The 17,535-nt window shown below is 42.9% G+C and overlaps 1 protein-coding gene across 1 annotated transcript in view; it reads right to left on the reverse strand.

Moving 5' to 3' along the window:
- LOC125461455 (teashirt homolog 2) overlaps positions 1 to 17,535 on the reverse strand; it is a 477,217-nt gene that overhangs the window by 175,034 nt on the left and 284,648 nt on the right. The window lies entirely within an intron of this gene.

Here is a 17,535-nt window from a genome sequence, read left to right on the forward strand (position 1 = left end):
CATCTTTGGACTGTGGGAGGAAACTGGAGCATCCGGAGGAAACCCACGCAGACACGGGGAGAATGTGTAAACTCCACACAGACAGTTACCTGAGACTGGAACCGAACCCGGGTCCCTGGTGCTGTGAGGCTGCAGTGCTAACCACTGAGCCACCGTGCCTCCCATTTGGAGTCCTTTCTACTTTTTCCCTCTCCATCTTGTTAAAGGTTTGCTTAGCGCTCCTTACTGATTATTTGATTTGGCAATCCACTTGATTTTCCAGCAACTAGCATCAGCCTGATTTATTGCCACAAGGCATTCCACAAAAATTAATGATCTGCGTCAAGGACGTCCTGGTGGTGAATAACTGTCAACCATATCAGCCTTTGATAGGATTTTACCACAGGCCTCCGAAGGGCCAGCAGGTGATAGAAGCACAGATAGATGGGCAGATTATGGAAAAATCTGAAAAGTACAGGCTTGTTGTGGTGGGTGATTTTTAACTTCCTTTGCTTAATGTCAGTTGCTTGGACAGGTGGGGAGTTGGAATTTGTTAGGAGTGTCCAGGCCAAACTTTCGGAACAATAGTCCAAACTAGGGAAGGGGGCTTGTTGTCCTCAACAGCACAATAGGAGCAATTACGCCCTTTTTTTGTAACAGTACTGGGGGATTTTTTTTGTGTTCACTCAAGCAGGCAGATGGGTTGCAGCCACATCCAAAATATTCCTTCCATTCTGCAATGGAGCATCAGCCTTGATTTTTGAGCTCAAATCTCAAATGGAACTTGAACTCAGACCCATTTGACTCAGAGATGAGAGTGCTATCAACTGACACACAGCTTACAGCAACATATAAAATTACTACAAGTTTTATGGTTTGTTATTTTCAGTACTTCATTTAGCATGAGGTTAATTTTTGACAGATTAAGCTGGATTTTCATTTCCGAATGGTGGTGGGAGTCTGGTTGCAAAATACTGAACTCAGATTTCCTTTGCTGGAAAAATAATTTTCGTGTACTGCCTTGAAACCTGTACTATTTTGGAGTGGCTTTTTGACAAGCTGGGAAGGCTTTGATGCATGGGATATGCCTTCAGATTGGAGGCTCTAAAGTGCACGGGTCAGGCTTTCCCAAGCACATTGGAAAATAACCCACTAGCCAAATTGTAAACATAATTGAATTAATTGAGTTACAAGTTTAAAGAAAAAACTTGACCTCCAACATAGAGGTTCATGTTAGCTGTTTACCGCAGAGAGACTTGACTCATCAGATATCAAAAGGTTTTTATTGCTTACACCCACAAACCTAATCAAAAACTAAGGGGAAAGTCACGGACAAGGCTCAATCATGACCACCATGAGAATTCATCATGTTGTGATTGATCATATCCTTATCCTCTTTTCACTTTATTAATTCTATCTTAGCTTGCATACTCTAAATGACAAACTATAACTGCCTATTCTTTTGCTACATTCTCTCTTATTCATTTCAGGAGCAAACAATGTTACGACATATCTACTACTTTAGACAAAATAAATAATGCCAGCCTTCCTCAAGATGCATCATCTTTCAATTTGGACCTGGCACCGCAAATTTTAAAGGACAGTCTCCTGCTGGCATTTTTCAATCTCCACTTCACCAAGGTTTGAAATTTTGCCTGCAGTTTGCTTATCTTCGAAGTAGTGTTGCTGGTGTTATATCATTCTGAGCTTCTGCCAAAATTATCAAAACAAAAATCCACTTGTGGCCCTACAGCAGAAGTAATTAATCTGTACAAGAGATTTCAAAGAAGGCAAAACAATGGTGGTCTTAGCCACTGACCCAGTGCTGTGTGTATGGCAGCATATATTTCAATTGGATGCACTTTATTTTTCCACATACATCTACAACACAAGCAGTTGACCAAGCACAGGAGCTTACAATAAAAAAAAAGTATTATACCTAAATACAAATGCAAGCTTTCAGTTCCTGCTGAGTTTATGATAAACAAAGAGACATGTTACAGAAACCATCTGCTTTCTTATGATCCAAAATTTGTCATTCACTTCTTTTTGTTGGAGTGTCATTTCAGACAAGTACAAATTATAGTAGAAATTATTTTTCTCCAAACATATTCCACTGATTAATTTTAGATAAAGTCCCCTGAAGGTGGAGGCGTTATGATCAAGTATACAGCAAACATGCTCACATCATGGCATTATAATAGTGCATTCTAACAGCAATATTGTTCTTGTTGAAGAAAATCAGTTTATAAAACAAATATATATATAAAACTACATATTTCCGTTTGATTGAATTAACTGCTTAAACAAGGTTATTTCACTGAATGTTTCATGCATTAAAGCTGTTCTGCCTGCCCTTTCCAAGTCTATCAATTCAGTTCATTACCCCAGAATAAAATAAATGTATCCACTGTAGGGTAAGCATCTGCGCTGCAATGCTACGCAGTAAATGATCATTTAAAATGTCTGTAAGGTCACAAAACACCTACCCAATGAATTTCTGCAAAATCATCTCTGTCAGTAGGACAGATTCTGTATGATCTTTACGGAAGTACTTTCCCCTCAGGCAATCACTCTTACGGTTGAAAGCCAGAATTTGTGTTTTGGGCAGTTAGGGTAAACAAAAGGCTGAATTTACCTCATCAAGCATTTGTTATTATATACACACAACCATATAATGAAGTTACTGCCCTAGAATGCTAGGAGTGGTCATCTCTGGGACTGAATAGACTCAGTGGACTGGACCGTGTTCAGGAGAAAACCTCGACGAGTACACCACCACTGTCCTGGACTTCATTAACAAATGCACGGAGGACTGTGTACTAGAGAAGTCAATCCAAGTGTTCCTCAACCATAAACCTTGGATGAACTAGAAAACCCACTCCCTACTGAAGACCGGACGTGCAGCATTCAAATCGGGTGACCCAAGCCAATACAGAAAATCTAATACGATCTCCGCAAAGCAAAGGCAGTACCAGACCAAGTTAGAGACTCAGGTCTACCAAACATTCTCCCACTGTCTATGACAAAGCCTAAACAACACTATGGGACAGAAAATGAAACAGTGTAAGGTAGTGGACAATGACACATCCCTCCCTGACTCACACAATGCTTTCTATGCTCGGTTCAGCACAATACCACCATTTGGCAACGCCTGCCCTGACAGCCCTAGACACACCTGTTCCCATGTCACCACTTCAGAATTCAGATCAGTCTTCCTGGGAGTCAACCCAAGGAAAGCAACGGACACAGATCCCTGGCCAAACACTCAGATCCTGTGCCGACCAACTGGTGGAGGTATTCACCGACACCTTCATACTCTCCCGCCTACAAATTGGAGTCCTCACCTGCTTCATGAAGACTACAAACCACCCCTACCCAAGAAAACACATGCAGTGTGCCTTAATAACTACCGCCCAATACCTCTGACCTCAATAATCATGAAATGCTTCGAGAGTCTGGTCATAGCCTACATCAACTCCAGTCTCTCAATCTGCCTTGATCCTCTACAGTTTGCCTACTGACACAGCAGGTCCACAGCGGATGCCATATCCCTAACCCTGCAGTCATCCCTGGAACACCTGGACAACAAAGACAACTAAGTCAGACTCCACCTCGTTAACTACAGCTTCACCTTCAACGCCATTATCCCCTCCTAATGTTCTCAAAACTGCATGTTTGTACTTCTGAGATGCTGCTTGGCCTGCTGTGTTCATCCAGCTCCATACTTCGTTATCTCGGATTCTCCAGCATCTGCAGCTCCCATTATCTCTGATCAAAACTGCATGACCTTGGTCTCGGCTTTACCCTCTGCAACTGGATCCTTAGCTTTCTGTTCCATAGGCCTCAATCAGTGAGGATAGCTAACTGCACCTCCTTCACAATAACACTCAACACTGAAAACCCCCAACAATGCATCCTCAGCCCCCTACTGTACTCCCTGTATACATACAACTGTGTTGTCAAATTCTGAACGAGCACCATCTACAAATTTGCTGATGACACCACCATAGAGGGATGGATATCTAACAATGACGAATCAGAATACAGAAGACAGACAGAGGGCTTGTTGATGTGATGCAATGAAAGCAATGTGTCTCTCAACATCAGCAGAACTAAAGAACTGATCATTGACTCAATAAAGATGGGAGGAGAACACACCCCCATCTACACAAACAGAACTGAGGTGACAAAGTGAAGAGCATCAAGTTCCTCGGTGACCTGTTGTGGACTTCCCACCTAAATGCAACAGTCAAGTAGGCAGAACAATGCCTCTTCTTCCTTAGGCAGCTCAGGAAATTTGGCACGTCCATAAGATCCCTCACCAACTTCTACAGATGCACCATTGCAAGCGTAGTGTCCAGGTATATAAAAGCCTGGTATGGCAACTGTTCTGCCCAGGGCTGTAAGAAACTACAGAAGGTGGTTTGCACAGCCCTAGCCAAACTTCGATCCACGGACACCACTTACATGGCTCGCTGCTGTGGAAAGATGGCTAATATCATCAAAGACCCATCACATTCTGGTAAAGACCTCCTACAACCTGTTCCATCAGGCAGAAGATACAGAGGCCTGAATATATGCAGGTTCAGCAACAGCTTCCGTTCTGGCTATTATCACACTGTTGAATGGACTCTAGCCTCACATAATGTACTCTGCAATGTAACCTGTGTGCCTCTAAGTCTTTTTGATCCAAACATCCTTTGCTTGCTGTGATCTGCCTGTACTGCTCATAAACAAAGCTTTTCACTGTATTTCAGTACATGGGACAATAAATCAATCAATCAATTAGAATAGAACATTCTGACAGCAGTGTCATTACATTTGCATCAAATGTCATATGCTATTTATGACACCTCATTTGTCCTCCGTTGTGTGGCTATCCTCAGGTTCTTCTTTGACATCTTTTCATTTACAGACAAAAGTGGAACCATGTAATTCTTGTTTCAGAGGTGGTAGGAACAGCAGATGCTGGAGAATCTGAGATAACAAGGTGTAGAGATGGATGAGCACAGCAGGCCAAGCAGCATCAGAGGAGCAAGAAAGCTGACGTTTCGGGCCTAGACCCTTTTCTGAAGAAGGGCCTAGGCCCAAAACGTCAGCTTTCCTGCTCGGCTTGCTATGTTCATCCAGCTCCACAACTTGTTACCCCATGTAATTCTTGTGATCTATTGTGGAATGGAATTACAATTTTAAGGGAGCTGTGACTCATTGGAGCTTCTGCAATGTGGCCTTGCTGGAAGAAACATTTTTAGGTATGATAAATTGTTATGTTGGGTGTGGTGAACTTTGATGCCATCTATTAGTAGGTGATTAGCTAACCACTGTTAACCTGGCCTGTTTATCCTATTCTTATGTCAAGCTCTGCATCTGTTCATGGTACTTGGGAATTTTTCTATTCAACCAAAATCAAGGACAAACAAACTGGCATAAACCGGTTTTCAGGGCAAAAGTGACACTGCAATTATTGGGTAGTTTGGGGCCTTTGGCAACCTTCTCTGAAAATTATGTTACATAAAAAGATTGTTTTGAGGCTCCGATGTCACCATTTCCTTGATTCTTGATTCCAGGCCATAATTCCCCAGAGTTTGTCCACTTGGTAATAATGCTTGGAAGCCGAAGAGATTTGAGCAAATATCCTATTGTCCATTGGCATTCAATGGTACTGATCTTGGAATAATGAAGCAATATCTTACAACAATGACGTCGAGAAGTGTATGAATTCCTATTAATTTTACCAACATACAAACATAAGAATCAAATTTTTAAATTAATTACAGGTAGTAGAAGCAAGGCCAACCCAGTTAACCATCTTTAGAAGGCTGTCTTTGGAAAAGAATAACTGTTGACTGCAGGATGATATTAATGGTTTAGTCAAATGGGATGAAAAATGGCAAATGGAATCCAATCCAGAGAAATGCGTGGTTATGCATCTGAAGAGAGCAACAAAAGAGGGGAAAATACAACAAGAATGCACAATATTATACACAATATGTTAAGAGGGATAGAAGAAGTGAGAGACTTTGGATGGATGTCCACAAGTCCCTGAAGGAGCTGGACAAGCACATAAACTGTTTGAAAAAAAACAGCATATGGGATGCTATACTTCGTTAGGTTTGGTATTAAATCAACATGCAGCAATATAAAATGCTTCAGCTGCATATTATGTAGATTACACCACAGCTGGAGCTTTAATCCGGTCACCACATTTCCAGAATGACATAATTGATCCAGATAGAGCGCGGAGAAGATTTACAAAGAATGTTGTCAAGAATGAGGAAAATTGCAACTATAAGGAAAAATTGGATGCATCAAGATTCTTTTTTTTAGAATACAGGAGACTAAAGGATGACTTAATTGAATGCACAAAATAAAGAGGGGATCAAATAGAGAGGGCAGGGGAGACTATTTTCCCTTAGCAGAGAGTTTAATTACCAGAGGCAAAGATTTGAGGTGATTGGTAGAAGAATTGGGGGGACATAGTGACAAGGTTTGTCAGCCTGGAGGTGGTGGATACCTGGAATTCGCTGCCCAGTTTGGCAGTTCAGGCAGAAACTCTTGACTTATTTTGTAGGAGCCTGGATCTGCACCTGAAATACTGTCGCCTGCAAGGCTACAGATCAGTTGTTGGAAAGTGGGATTAGAATGGGTGGCCTGTTTATTCAACTGGTGCAGACATGATGAGCTGAATGGCCCCTATCTGTGCTATCATCTTCTTATGGTTCAGTGGGTGGATTTGTTAAATACAGCTGCTGCTACCTGTAGCTACTGCAGACAGAAAATCTCCTGTCAAGGTATACTTCTACAGTCAGTCAATTGAAAAGAGTGTGGCTTGGTAGTTCATTTGGACTGCTGAATCACACATAGCAGCAAAGTTCAGGGATCAAATGTAGTGCAGACTCAACTGGTCTTACACAGTGGCAGCATGTGTGTTACAATTGGTCCTAATAACAACAGTTGGAATTTACAGTAATAAATGATGCTCCTCGACAAATAACCTTTAAACATTAATTAATGGAGACAGAATGAGACTTCAGTCAGGAAATTCTAAGGGTTAGCCCAATAGTCTTTGGGCTTTTTATCACTGCCCTTCCCTCTAACCAAAGGTGAAACATGAGCATGTTCACTGACAAATGCAGAGGTCAGTTCCACAGCAGGTCGTCAGGTAATGAAATAAGCCATGCAATATATGGTAAGAAATGGACAGTATTCAGATGTGGGCAAACAAAATTTGTGCCAAATCATGATGCTCTCCGAAGAGACTGTTTAATCCCTCCCTCTGTGACATTCAATGGCATTGTCATTATTCTCATACTGTAGGTTACCACTCACCAGAAATGTAACTGGACCAGCCATACATATATTGCAGCTTAACAGCAAACCATTGGCTGAGCTTTCTGTTGTGAAAGGCTCACTATCTCGCCAAAATGTACATACTACGCACAAGTCAGCAATGTGACTGAATACTCTCACCTTGCATGAATTAGTACATCTCCAACAACACTCAAGCTTAACACCATCAAGAAGGGCTGATCATTGGCCCTTTCCCCACTTTCAACATTCACTCCCTTTATCTATGATTCACTATGGCTGAGGTGTGTAGCATTTACAGATCTGCTGTAGCAACTTACCAAATTTTCTTTTAGGACCTCCCAATCCTGTGATCTCTACCACCTTGAAGGTCAAGAGTGACAAGTGCATGGAATACCCTGCCAGTATTTTGAAGTAATGCTCTCTACTGTGGCTCAAGAACAATGAGGGAATGATGATATATTAGCAGCTCAGGATGGCATGTGACTAGGGGTGGAACTTACCGTAAGATTATAAGACGTTGACTTAATTTCTGCTCCTCATTCTCCTGCTTTCTCCCCGTAACCCTCGATCTCCTTGATAATCAAGAACCTATCTATCTCAGTCTAAAAAGTACTCAATGACCTGGCCTCCACAGCCTTCTGTGGCAGTGACTTCCACAGATTCACCACTCTCTGGCAGGAGAATCCTCTTTAAAGTAGAGAGTAATCAGTTCAAAATATTGGCTCACCATCAACATTTCAAGAATAAATAGGGATGAGCAATAATTGCTTCCACCTCCCATGAACAAATAAATAAGAAATAAATTGAGAAAGTAATGAAGGACATCTGTAATGTAGCGTAAGAACACGTCTTGACGAGAACAGAAAAGCACTAAGAAAGGAAAGAAGAATAGGAATCAATAACTAGTAACTGTTTTATAAAACTATTTATACAGATTTGAATGGAGATGGACCCAAATATATATTCAGAAACCTGGCAATTAAAGTATCTCCAATTTAATGATATTATATTTTGATACAACAATAGGAAAATTTACTCTAAACGTTTATGCAGCAGGTATGTATGTGCAATATAACATTTTCAAAAGATAAAATTAATGAATTATGTACTTTGAAGTAGGGTAGGTCTGTTTGCTGCAGGAAATTATTGTGACTGAAAACACTCATGTTACCACGACAATGTCCGCTTACTAAAAAGAGCCACAAACAACATTATAACAGGAACAGTGTTATAATGAGCAGCTTCAGTACTACTTAATGTCTATCATTACAGAATTGGGATCAGCGATTGAGGCTGGAAGATGAGGGGTGAGTAAGAGAAATTTACTCCAGCCTGTGCTTCAATTCACAGCAAATACTAACATCTGATTAACTGCATTGCTGAGTGCTCCATTCAGTAGATGACAAGCCCAGTAGCAAACTTCTGTTCAATTTTATCATGCCTCTCGGTGTCTAATCCATTTACTTTCAATGTCTAAAAATTATTTGGCGATATTAGTTTACACCATTCATACAGCAACAGTGTTTCCATGCAGATTCTGTTTATTGCAAATGGGTTCACATGTAGTGAAAGAATAATGCCATAAGAAAGTTTTAATTATTTCACCAACATCAATAATCATCTATGTACCAAAATATTGGTGGTGACATAAAACAAAAGAAAGGAACAGATTGAAAACTACGGAAGAAAAAGTCAACAGTAAATCAGCAACTGTCTGGGGCTGATTTATTAAAAGGTTACAAATTTCTTTTTAAACAGATAAATTTCTGGAAAATAAACAAGTTCCTGAAACTATTTGACCGACGTATGGAAAAAATCATTTTTGACCTCAAAAGGTGAGAAATAATATACAGGAAGCCTACAGGACCAAACCAGAAAATAACAAGCAAGGAGACCAGATTTCTGAAGGATGATGTACTGTGCATGCCACAGCAAAGTACTTCTGTATTACCAACTAGGTTTATTGTCTGTCTCCCAAGTGTGCAATGTTTCAGAGACAAGCAATATCAACCATACAGATGCACTATCTCTTCCCTGTAATTTACTGTAGCTGTTCTGTGCAATTCTCATTCTTTTCTCCCACCCTAGTAGTCACTGACCTCCACACAGCTGAAATAATGGCAGAAATGTTGTTTAGGTCTCCATAGAGACCAACACCATGATTATGGTGCAAGATTCATTGTTGTCCTCAAGGTAAGATACTCCATCTACATGTGTGCTTGAAAACTGATAAAATCTATCATAGTAGAACAGAAAGTTGAGATAATTACGGCAGACACAATACATTCCGGCTATTTTATTTATGAAAATCATATCTATATAAACGTAGATTGGTGTAAAATTATATTTTTGCAAGTTCCATGGCCAAAATGGATTCTATTTCGTTTTCCATCAATAAAAGATGTTTGATAGGTCCAATCAATCATTTCCTAATTTGATCTGATGTTGAATTAAAAAATGGTAAGAAATGTGACCTTATGCATGCTGTCAGCAAAAATGCCTGGGAATGTTTGAGTTGTACAGATAAGGAAACAAATGAATGTCATGAAGTAGAGTTATACAGCACCATTTCAAAAGCAGATAGCGTAAAGAACCACAGACTGAATCTTACAATTTTTTTTGTCTTAGTCCAAGTTGTGTCATTTTTTTTTGTTTTAACAACCAAGCCGAGTGTGTTCATGTGCTATATCTTACGAAATGCACTGTATAAATTACCTGCAATTATGGTATCCTTCACATTCAATTCCAGTCCCATTTTACTATGCACTGCTTCCAGGACAATTTCAGATATCTGCCGAAGGCCAGCATTCATCTTGAAAAATCCACTGCGTGCACATTCTGACATTGCCCAGTTCATTGATAGGAAAAATCTGAACATGTCAGAGGAGTAGAAGTTGGCACTGTGATTCTCTGACAACAAATTGGATGCTGCTCTGGTGGGCAGGGTGAAGTAACGGAGAGGAAACCTCTCCCAGAAAGTCTGGCAGAGGAGACTGTGCCACCAGTTTCTGCAAGTCTGTTCCAAGGTGGCTTTCCATGTTAGTTTTATCTCAACTCTGCAGGGGAATGGCCAGCAGTGCTGAAAGCAGGTCAATGATCTCCACTGCACCAGGACAAGTGCCACTCTCCTCTCCCTGCTACTGCACCCACCCCTCATCAAAGCTCATGCCCCGCCACCCAGAATTGTTGCAATATCTTCCCTCAGTTTCTCTTAATGGGCCACGCTACAGATCCTCCCTCATGGGTCAAATCACTTGCTTCAGCCAGTGTGCGGTGCAGTCATTTTATTCCCCGTTGCAGACTTTCCATTTCTAGCATGATAGAAGGCAGCAGTGAGTGCTCCTCCCTCACTGGCTTCCAACCTCCAATGAAATGATCCTAATAATCCACATTCCCTTCAGAGTAGGCCATCCAGCAAACCACAGACTTCACATCCCCCCAACCCATTGGCATGCATGTATTCTGCACTTTCCTACACTTCCCACACAACATCTGGCACATGGTGCCAACATGCTAGATGTTGTCATTCACTGTTCCACTCACACTCCCACCACCACCACCACCACTAAAGCCAGGGAACTTCTGCCAATGAATGAGTCTTCCTCTTGTGTATGCAACTCCCAGTCATCTGTAACTCCCCTCTGCAGGTACTGTCGTCCCCACTCCCACAATGGCGATTCATTCTTCGCCAGAGACTGTAGTGCACAACGCTGAAGATTAACTTGCTGATTCTGTTTCTCATGTCAATAGCTGCCCACACCATATCACGGCCTGCCCCACAACATACTGTCCTATCAGTCTTCTGAATGGATCCAACAGACTGACCATGACACATCACCTAAATGATTGGACCAGAGGGCCCCAGATAAGAAGTAATGAGACCTCTGGCCAATAGCTGCACATCTGCCGAAACTGTGGACTGGCCGCAATGGAGCCACAGGATTGAACATGGCTCACTCTCCTGACTGTATAGGCACAGATTCCATGGCCAGAATCACCCTGACAGGACGTCTAACTCTGACCTATGCTCTAGGGTAAAACCAGAGGCTGTCCTTGCCTTACTATTCTGGAACCCCCCTCACTGACATGTGCCTTGTGGACTTTGGTGAGGACTACACCTGAGAAACTTTGAGGTATGGCTGCCAGCTTGTTGCACACACAATGAGTTTGCCATGCAAGCTGCTGGAACAAGATGCAAGACTGGCATTGATGTAGCAGAATGTTATACAACAAAGATGCATTTCTCCTTGACTGAGACTACTGAGAAGTGCTAATTGACAGTGTAGGGGAAGGCAAGGCATGGATGCTGCATTGGCATTAAGAGAGCGAGTGCTATGTCAGAAAGTCAACAAAACCTGGGATGCAGCCTGGTCCATTCTGTGACCATTCAGTGCCCGTCCCCACACAAAAATGTCTCTGCCGCAGTCATTCAATGCCAATTGCCAGTATATCTTGCAATACAACTCTGTGTATCTAGAGGGTCAGGATAGATGTGAGGGGTTGGGGAATGGATGTCAAGGCTGTGACTGAGGGGTGTGTTCAGTTGGTGACTGTGGATCATGTCCCAGGTTGCTCAGTGCTTAGCACTGCTGCCTTTCAGTGCCAGGGACCCGGGTTCAATTCCAGCCTTGGGTGAGTGTCTGTGGAGTTTGCACATTCTCCCTGTATTTGTGTGGGTTTCCTCCAGGTTCTCCGGTTTCCTCCCACAGTCCAAAGATGTTAGATTGATTAGACATAGTAAATTGCTCTCAGTGTCCTGGGACGTGCAGGCAAGGTGGGTTAGCCTTGTAAATGCTAGTTTATGGGGTTAGGTAGGAGTCTGGGTGGGATACCCTTTGGCACGTAGGTGCAGACTCAGTGAGCTGAATGGCCATTTTCTGTTTGGTCATGCACAAGTTGGAGGTGACTCAGAACAAATGGCAAGCTTAATCCAACAGATATCTGCTCTGACTTCCATGTTGTGTTATCATGAAATCCAGCTTCTTGGCAAGATAAAACAAATAGAATATTAATAAGGTGAACTGGGCCAATGACAGGCTAAAATCTCCCTTAAATGGCAACTTGATACTATCTAGTGTGAGACTTGCCACTCTGCTTGTGAAAAAGCATGAAAGATGGTGTAAGAGAGAGAGCGATAATGGGAACTGCAGATGCTGGAGAATTCCAAGATAATAAAATGTGAGGCTGGATGAACACAGCAGGCCAAGCAGCATCTCAGGAGCACAAAAGCTGACGTTTCGGGCCTAGACCCTTCATCAGAGAGGGGGATGGGGAGAGGGAACTGGAATAAATAGGGAGAGAGGGGGAGGCGGACCGAAGATGGAGAGTAAAGAAGATAGTGGAGAGAGTATAGGTGGGGAGGTAGGGAGGGGATAGGTCAGTCCAGGGAAGACGGACAGGTCAAGGAGGTGGGATGAGGTTAGTAGGTAGATGGGGGTGCGGCTTGGGGTGGGAGGAAGGGATGGGTGAGAGGAAGAACCGGTTAGGGAGGCAGAGACAGGTTGGACTGGTTTTGGGATGCAGTGGGTGGGGGGGAAGAGCTGGGCTGGTTTAGGGATGCAGTAGGGGAAGGGGAGATTTTGAAACTGGTGAAGTCCACATTGATACCATTAGGCTGCAGGGTTCCCAGGCGGAATATGAATTGCTGTTCCTGCAACCTTCGGGTGGCATCATTGTGGCAGTGCAGGAGGCCCATGATGGACATGTCATCCAGAGAATGGGAGGGGGAGTGGAAATGGTTTGCGACTGGGAGGTGCAGTTGTTTGTTGCGAACTGAGCGGAGGTGTTCTGCAAAGCGGTCTCCAAGCCTCCGCTTGGTTTCCCCAATGTAGAGGAAGCCGCACCGGGTACAATGGATGCAGTATACCACATTGGCAGATGTGCAGGTGAACCTCTGCTTAATGTGGAATGTCATCTTGGAGCCTGGGATAGGGGTGAGGGAGGAGGTGTGGGGGCAAGTGTAGCATTTCCTGCGGTTGCAGGGGAAGGTGCCGGATGTGGTGGGGTTGGAGGGCAGTGTGGAGCGAACAAGGGAGTCACGGAGAGAGTGGTCTCCCCGGAAAGCAGACAGGGGTGGGGATGGAAAAATGTCTTGGGTGGTGGGGTCGGATTGTAAATAGCGAAAGTGTTGGAGGATGATGTGTTGTATCCGGAGGTTGGTAGGGTGGTGTGTGAGAACGAGGGGGATCCTCTTAGGGCGGTTGTGGCGGGGGCGGGGTGTGAGGGATGTGTTGCGGGAAATACGGGAGACGCGGTCAAGGGCGTTCTCGATCACTGTGGGGGGAAAGTTGCGGTCCTTAAAGAACTTGGACATCTGGGATGTGTGGGAGTGGAATGTCTCATCGTGGGAGCAGATGCGACGGAGGCAGAGGAATTGGGAATAGGGGATGGAATTTTTGTAGGAGGGTGGGTGGGAGGAGGTGTATTCTAGGTAGCTGTGGGAGTTGGTGGGCTTGAAATGGACATCAGTTACAAGCTGGTTGCCTGAGATGGAGACTGAGAGGTCCAGGAAGGTGAGGGATGTGCTGGAGATGGCCCAGTTGAACTGAAGGTTGGGGTGGAAGGTGTTGGTGAAGTGGATGAACTGTTCGAGCTCCTCTGGGGAGCAAGGGGCGGCGCCAATACAGTCATCAATGTACCGGAGGAAGAGGTGGGGTTTGGGGCCTGTGTAGGTGCGGAAGAGGGACTGTTCCACGTAACCTACAAAGAGGCAGGCATAGCTGGGGCCCATGCGGGTGCCCATGGCCACCCCCTTAGTCTGTAGGAAGTGGGAGGAGTCAAAAGAGAAGTTGTTGAGGGTGAGGACGAGTTCAGCTAGGCGGATTAGAGTGTCGGTGGAGGGGGACTGGTCAGGCCTGCGGGACAGGAAGAAGCGGAGGGCCTTGAGGCCATCTGCATGCGGAATGCAGGTGTACAGGGACTGGACGTCCATGGTGAAAATGAGGTGTTGGGGGCCAGGGAATTGGAAGTCCTGGAGGAGGTGGAGGGCGTGGGTGGTGTCACGGACGTAGGTGGGGAGTTCCTGGACCAAAGGGGAGAAAATGGAGTCCAGATAGGTGGAGATGAGTTCGGTGGGGCAGGAGCAGGCTGAGACGATGGGTCGACCAGGGCAGGCAGGTTTGTGGATTTTGGGAAGGAGATAGAAATGGGCCGTGCGGGGTTGGGGAACAATGAGGTTGGAGGCTGTGGGTGGGAGATCCCCTGAGGTGATGAGGTCGTGAATGGTGTTGGAGATGATGGTTTGGTGCTCGGGTGTGGGTGTAAGTTGCTTTTGACATCGTGAGGGCCTTGCTGGACTTTTTGTTTGATTCTATGACAGATATCGCCATATTCACATCGTGCATACACCTAAGAGATTCTCTCCCAGACCCTTATACTTCCTTTTGTCTTTGAACTGTCGACTCTTAAAATAAAAAGGAGATAGAGCTTTAAACTGAAGAGAATGCATAGACAGTTGGCTGCAGTAAAGCATTTATTGGAGCATATTTTTGCTGGATAAAATATTATATTTTTCCGGAAACACCAACAGCACAAATAGACACCACAAAGTCAAAGGAAAACTGCTGAACAATAACATCTTGTTGGCACTTAACCAGATGACCTTGGTTTTCATGTGGAGCTAATGCTACCAATCACCACCTAGCATTCAGACAGAAAGCATTGAGAAAATTCTCTCTCTCCTATGTGAAGGTATCAGAAAGTATCCAGCAACACCAGACTAACCTCTACTAATTTTCTCTGCAATTACCCTATTTAAGTGGAATGCAATGCCTTTAAAAACAGTAAAAGGGTGATTTCTCAACCAGTGAATAAAGCAGAGTGTTGGCGTGTGAATAATCTTGTGTCAACAACAAAGAACTATAAAGAAATTAAAAATAACTCAAAGCAAGTAACTCGTCAAATTCTGTACACTTGACTGGTGCTTTCAAACTATGATCCCATGAGATTTTTCCCCTCACCTTTGTGTGTACAGCTGTTTGTAAAGGGGGGAATTTAAGAAGTTCAAGATGTAAGTTAGTAATTCACATTTCCTAATTGCTGATGGCTGAAGACAATTTGTTTGTAATAAACAGCTAACAGGGAGGCAATGACCTTGTGGTATTATTGCTGGACTGTTAACACAGTGAGCCAGATAATATTCTGGTGACCTGGGTTTGAATCCTGCCACAGAAGGTGGAATGTGAATTATGGGATTCAGAGTCTAGTGATGACCACGAATCTATTGCTGACTGTTGTTAAAAACCCATCTGGTTCACTAATACCTTTTAGGGAAGGAAACTGCCATCCTTTCACCTGGTCTGGCCTACATGTGACTCCAAACGCCAGCAATGTGGTTGATTCTCAACAGCGCTTGGACAATTAGGGATGGGCAATAAACACTGCCTAGCCAGTGATGCTCTCGTCCCGTAAATGAATTTTTTAAAAAGTCAGCTAAATTCAGGACATTGGATAGTTTAAGTACATCTTTTCAAAGTTGAGATGACTCCGAGAAAAGTGGGACTTGATTTCTAGCACACTACCCCTGTGAGTTATGACAATGGTTTCATAAGTATTTGGAAAAAGCACTTATATCACATTGTATTTTTACAACATTTTTATTTCATTTTGAGATATTGAGGTATTGCCTCTGTTGCATGTTGAATTATGTTTGTTGTTTTAAGCTGCAATTCTGGGACCAAAGACTCAAATGCTGTGGGGCTGTACTATTTTAGTTATTAATTTTTAGTTTTGCACTAGATATTCTCTAGGGTTCAGCATTCCTGGTCTCTCCTATAAATGGACAGATGTACGCCTTTCTGAGACAAGGGCAACTACAAACAAACATGTTGATTTATCTTCCATATAAAACTTACAGCACATTTTATTCTATTCTTTATGGTTCTTTTAACTTGTGTGAAAATAATATACATGTCATCATCCCTGTAAGGGGTGGAATACATTATGAAACTGATAATTCTCAGCATTAAATGTCAAATACTAGAGGGCATGCATTTTAGATAAGAAGGGGAAAGCTCAAATCAGATGTGAGGGGAAAATTCTTGTTTTACATAGAGAGTGGTTGGTGCCTGGAATACGCTGCCAGGAGTAGTGGTGGAAGCAGATACGAGAGGGATATTTAAGGGGCTTTTAGATAAGCTCAAGAATAAGCAAAGAATGGAGGGATGTCGACCAGGGGCAGGCAGAGAAGATTGGTTTAATTTGGCATTATGTTAGGCACAACATTGTGGGCCAAAGGGCCTGCTGCTGTGCCATGTTGTTCCGTGTTCTAAGCAAGAAGACCTCATATTTTAACCGTTTTGTTGTGGACTGTCTGTTCTTCTTTAGCTGGGGAGCAAGCCATAGCCTTGACTTCTGATCCTCTCCTAGATCACAACATGTAGGGAGCTTAACAGGCTAAGCGACTACCCTCGCAGGCGTAATGCTTGTCTGGGAGCAACGCCCTGCTAAACACACAACTTAAACTATTCAATACATCTACTTGGAGGATGCTAGAATAATTTAACAAACTTCCAGTATTTCAAGCTCATGCTGCACATGGGAAGTAGCACTTGGAATGGATGCTGTGTCTCAATTTAATTCACATTCCCAGAGGTTATTTGTGACCTTTTTGTAAATTTATAACATTATTTTAATGTGAACAGTTACAAATATCTTCTTGGCTAAAGAGCCAAAATTCCAAAACATGACATTATGTGATCACTAAATATTCAAATGACATTTCTTTGTTCGCTATTTTAAATGAGAATTTAACATACTTTAAATTATTTGTATGTCAGTGTTGTACTGTATAATGTCAAAACCTAAGACAATTTGATTTAGCAGCCAGAACTTTTTTTTTGCTGATCAAGGAGTTCATCTGAGTGATCATCTGACAGCAACTCCAGTTAGTTATCTATAATCAACTGAGAACAGGGGGGAAATGAACATTTGATGGACTGGTTGTGTGCAAATTAACTGTGCTTGGAGATCTGGTTGTATCTGATTTCTATTCTTATTGCCTTTTCGGGTAGTTCATTATATTCCTTCATCTCCAGATGAGCATCATAGATATTTTAGCTTATAAGACTCTGGTCTTGCATTTGATATTTTCACAATTCCAGATTAAATTGAGAGCATAAATTCTACTGTATTCCAATCAGCAATTTGCTACATCTGGGTTAATTGTTAGACCCAAGAGTAATGTGACATTTGCAAGGGTAGGCAAGGTGAAACGTAAAACCTTATGTTGATAGGCTTGTGGAG

This window comes from Stegostoma tigrinum, chromosome 19 (assembly GCF_030684315.1).
Source record: "Stegostoma tigrinum isolate sSteTig4 chromosome 19, sSteTig4.hap1, whole genome shotgun sequence".
In the NCBI taxonomy this organism is placed as follows: Eukaryota; Metazoa; Chordata; class Chondrichthyes; order Orectolobiformes; family Stegostomatidae; genus Stegostoma; species Stegostoma tigrinum.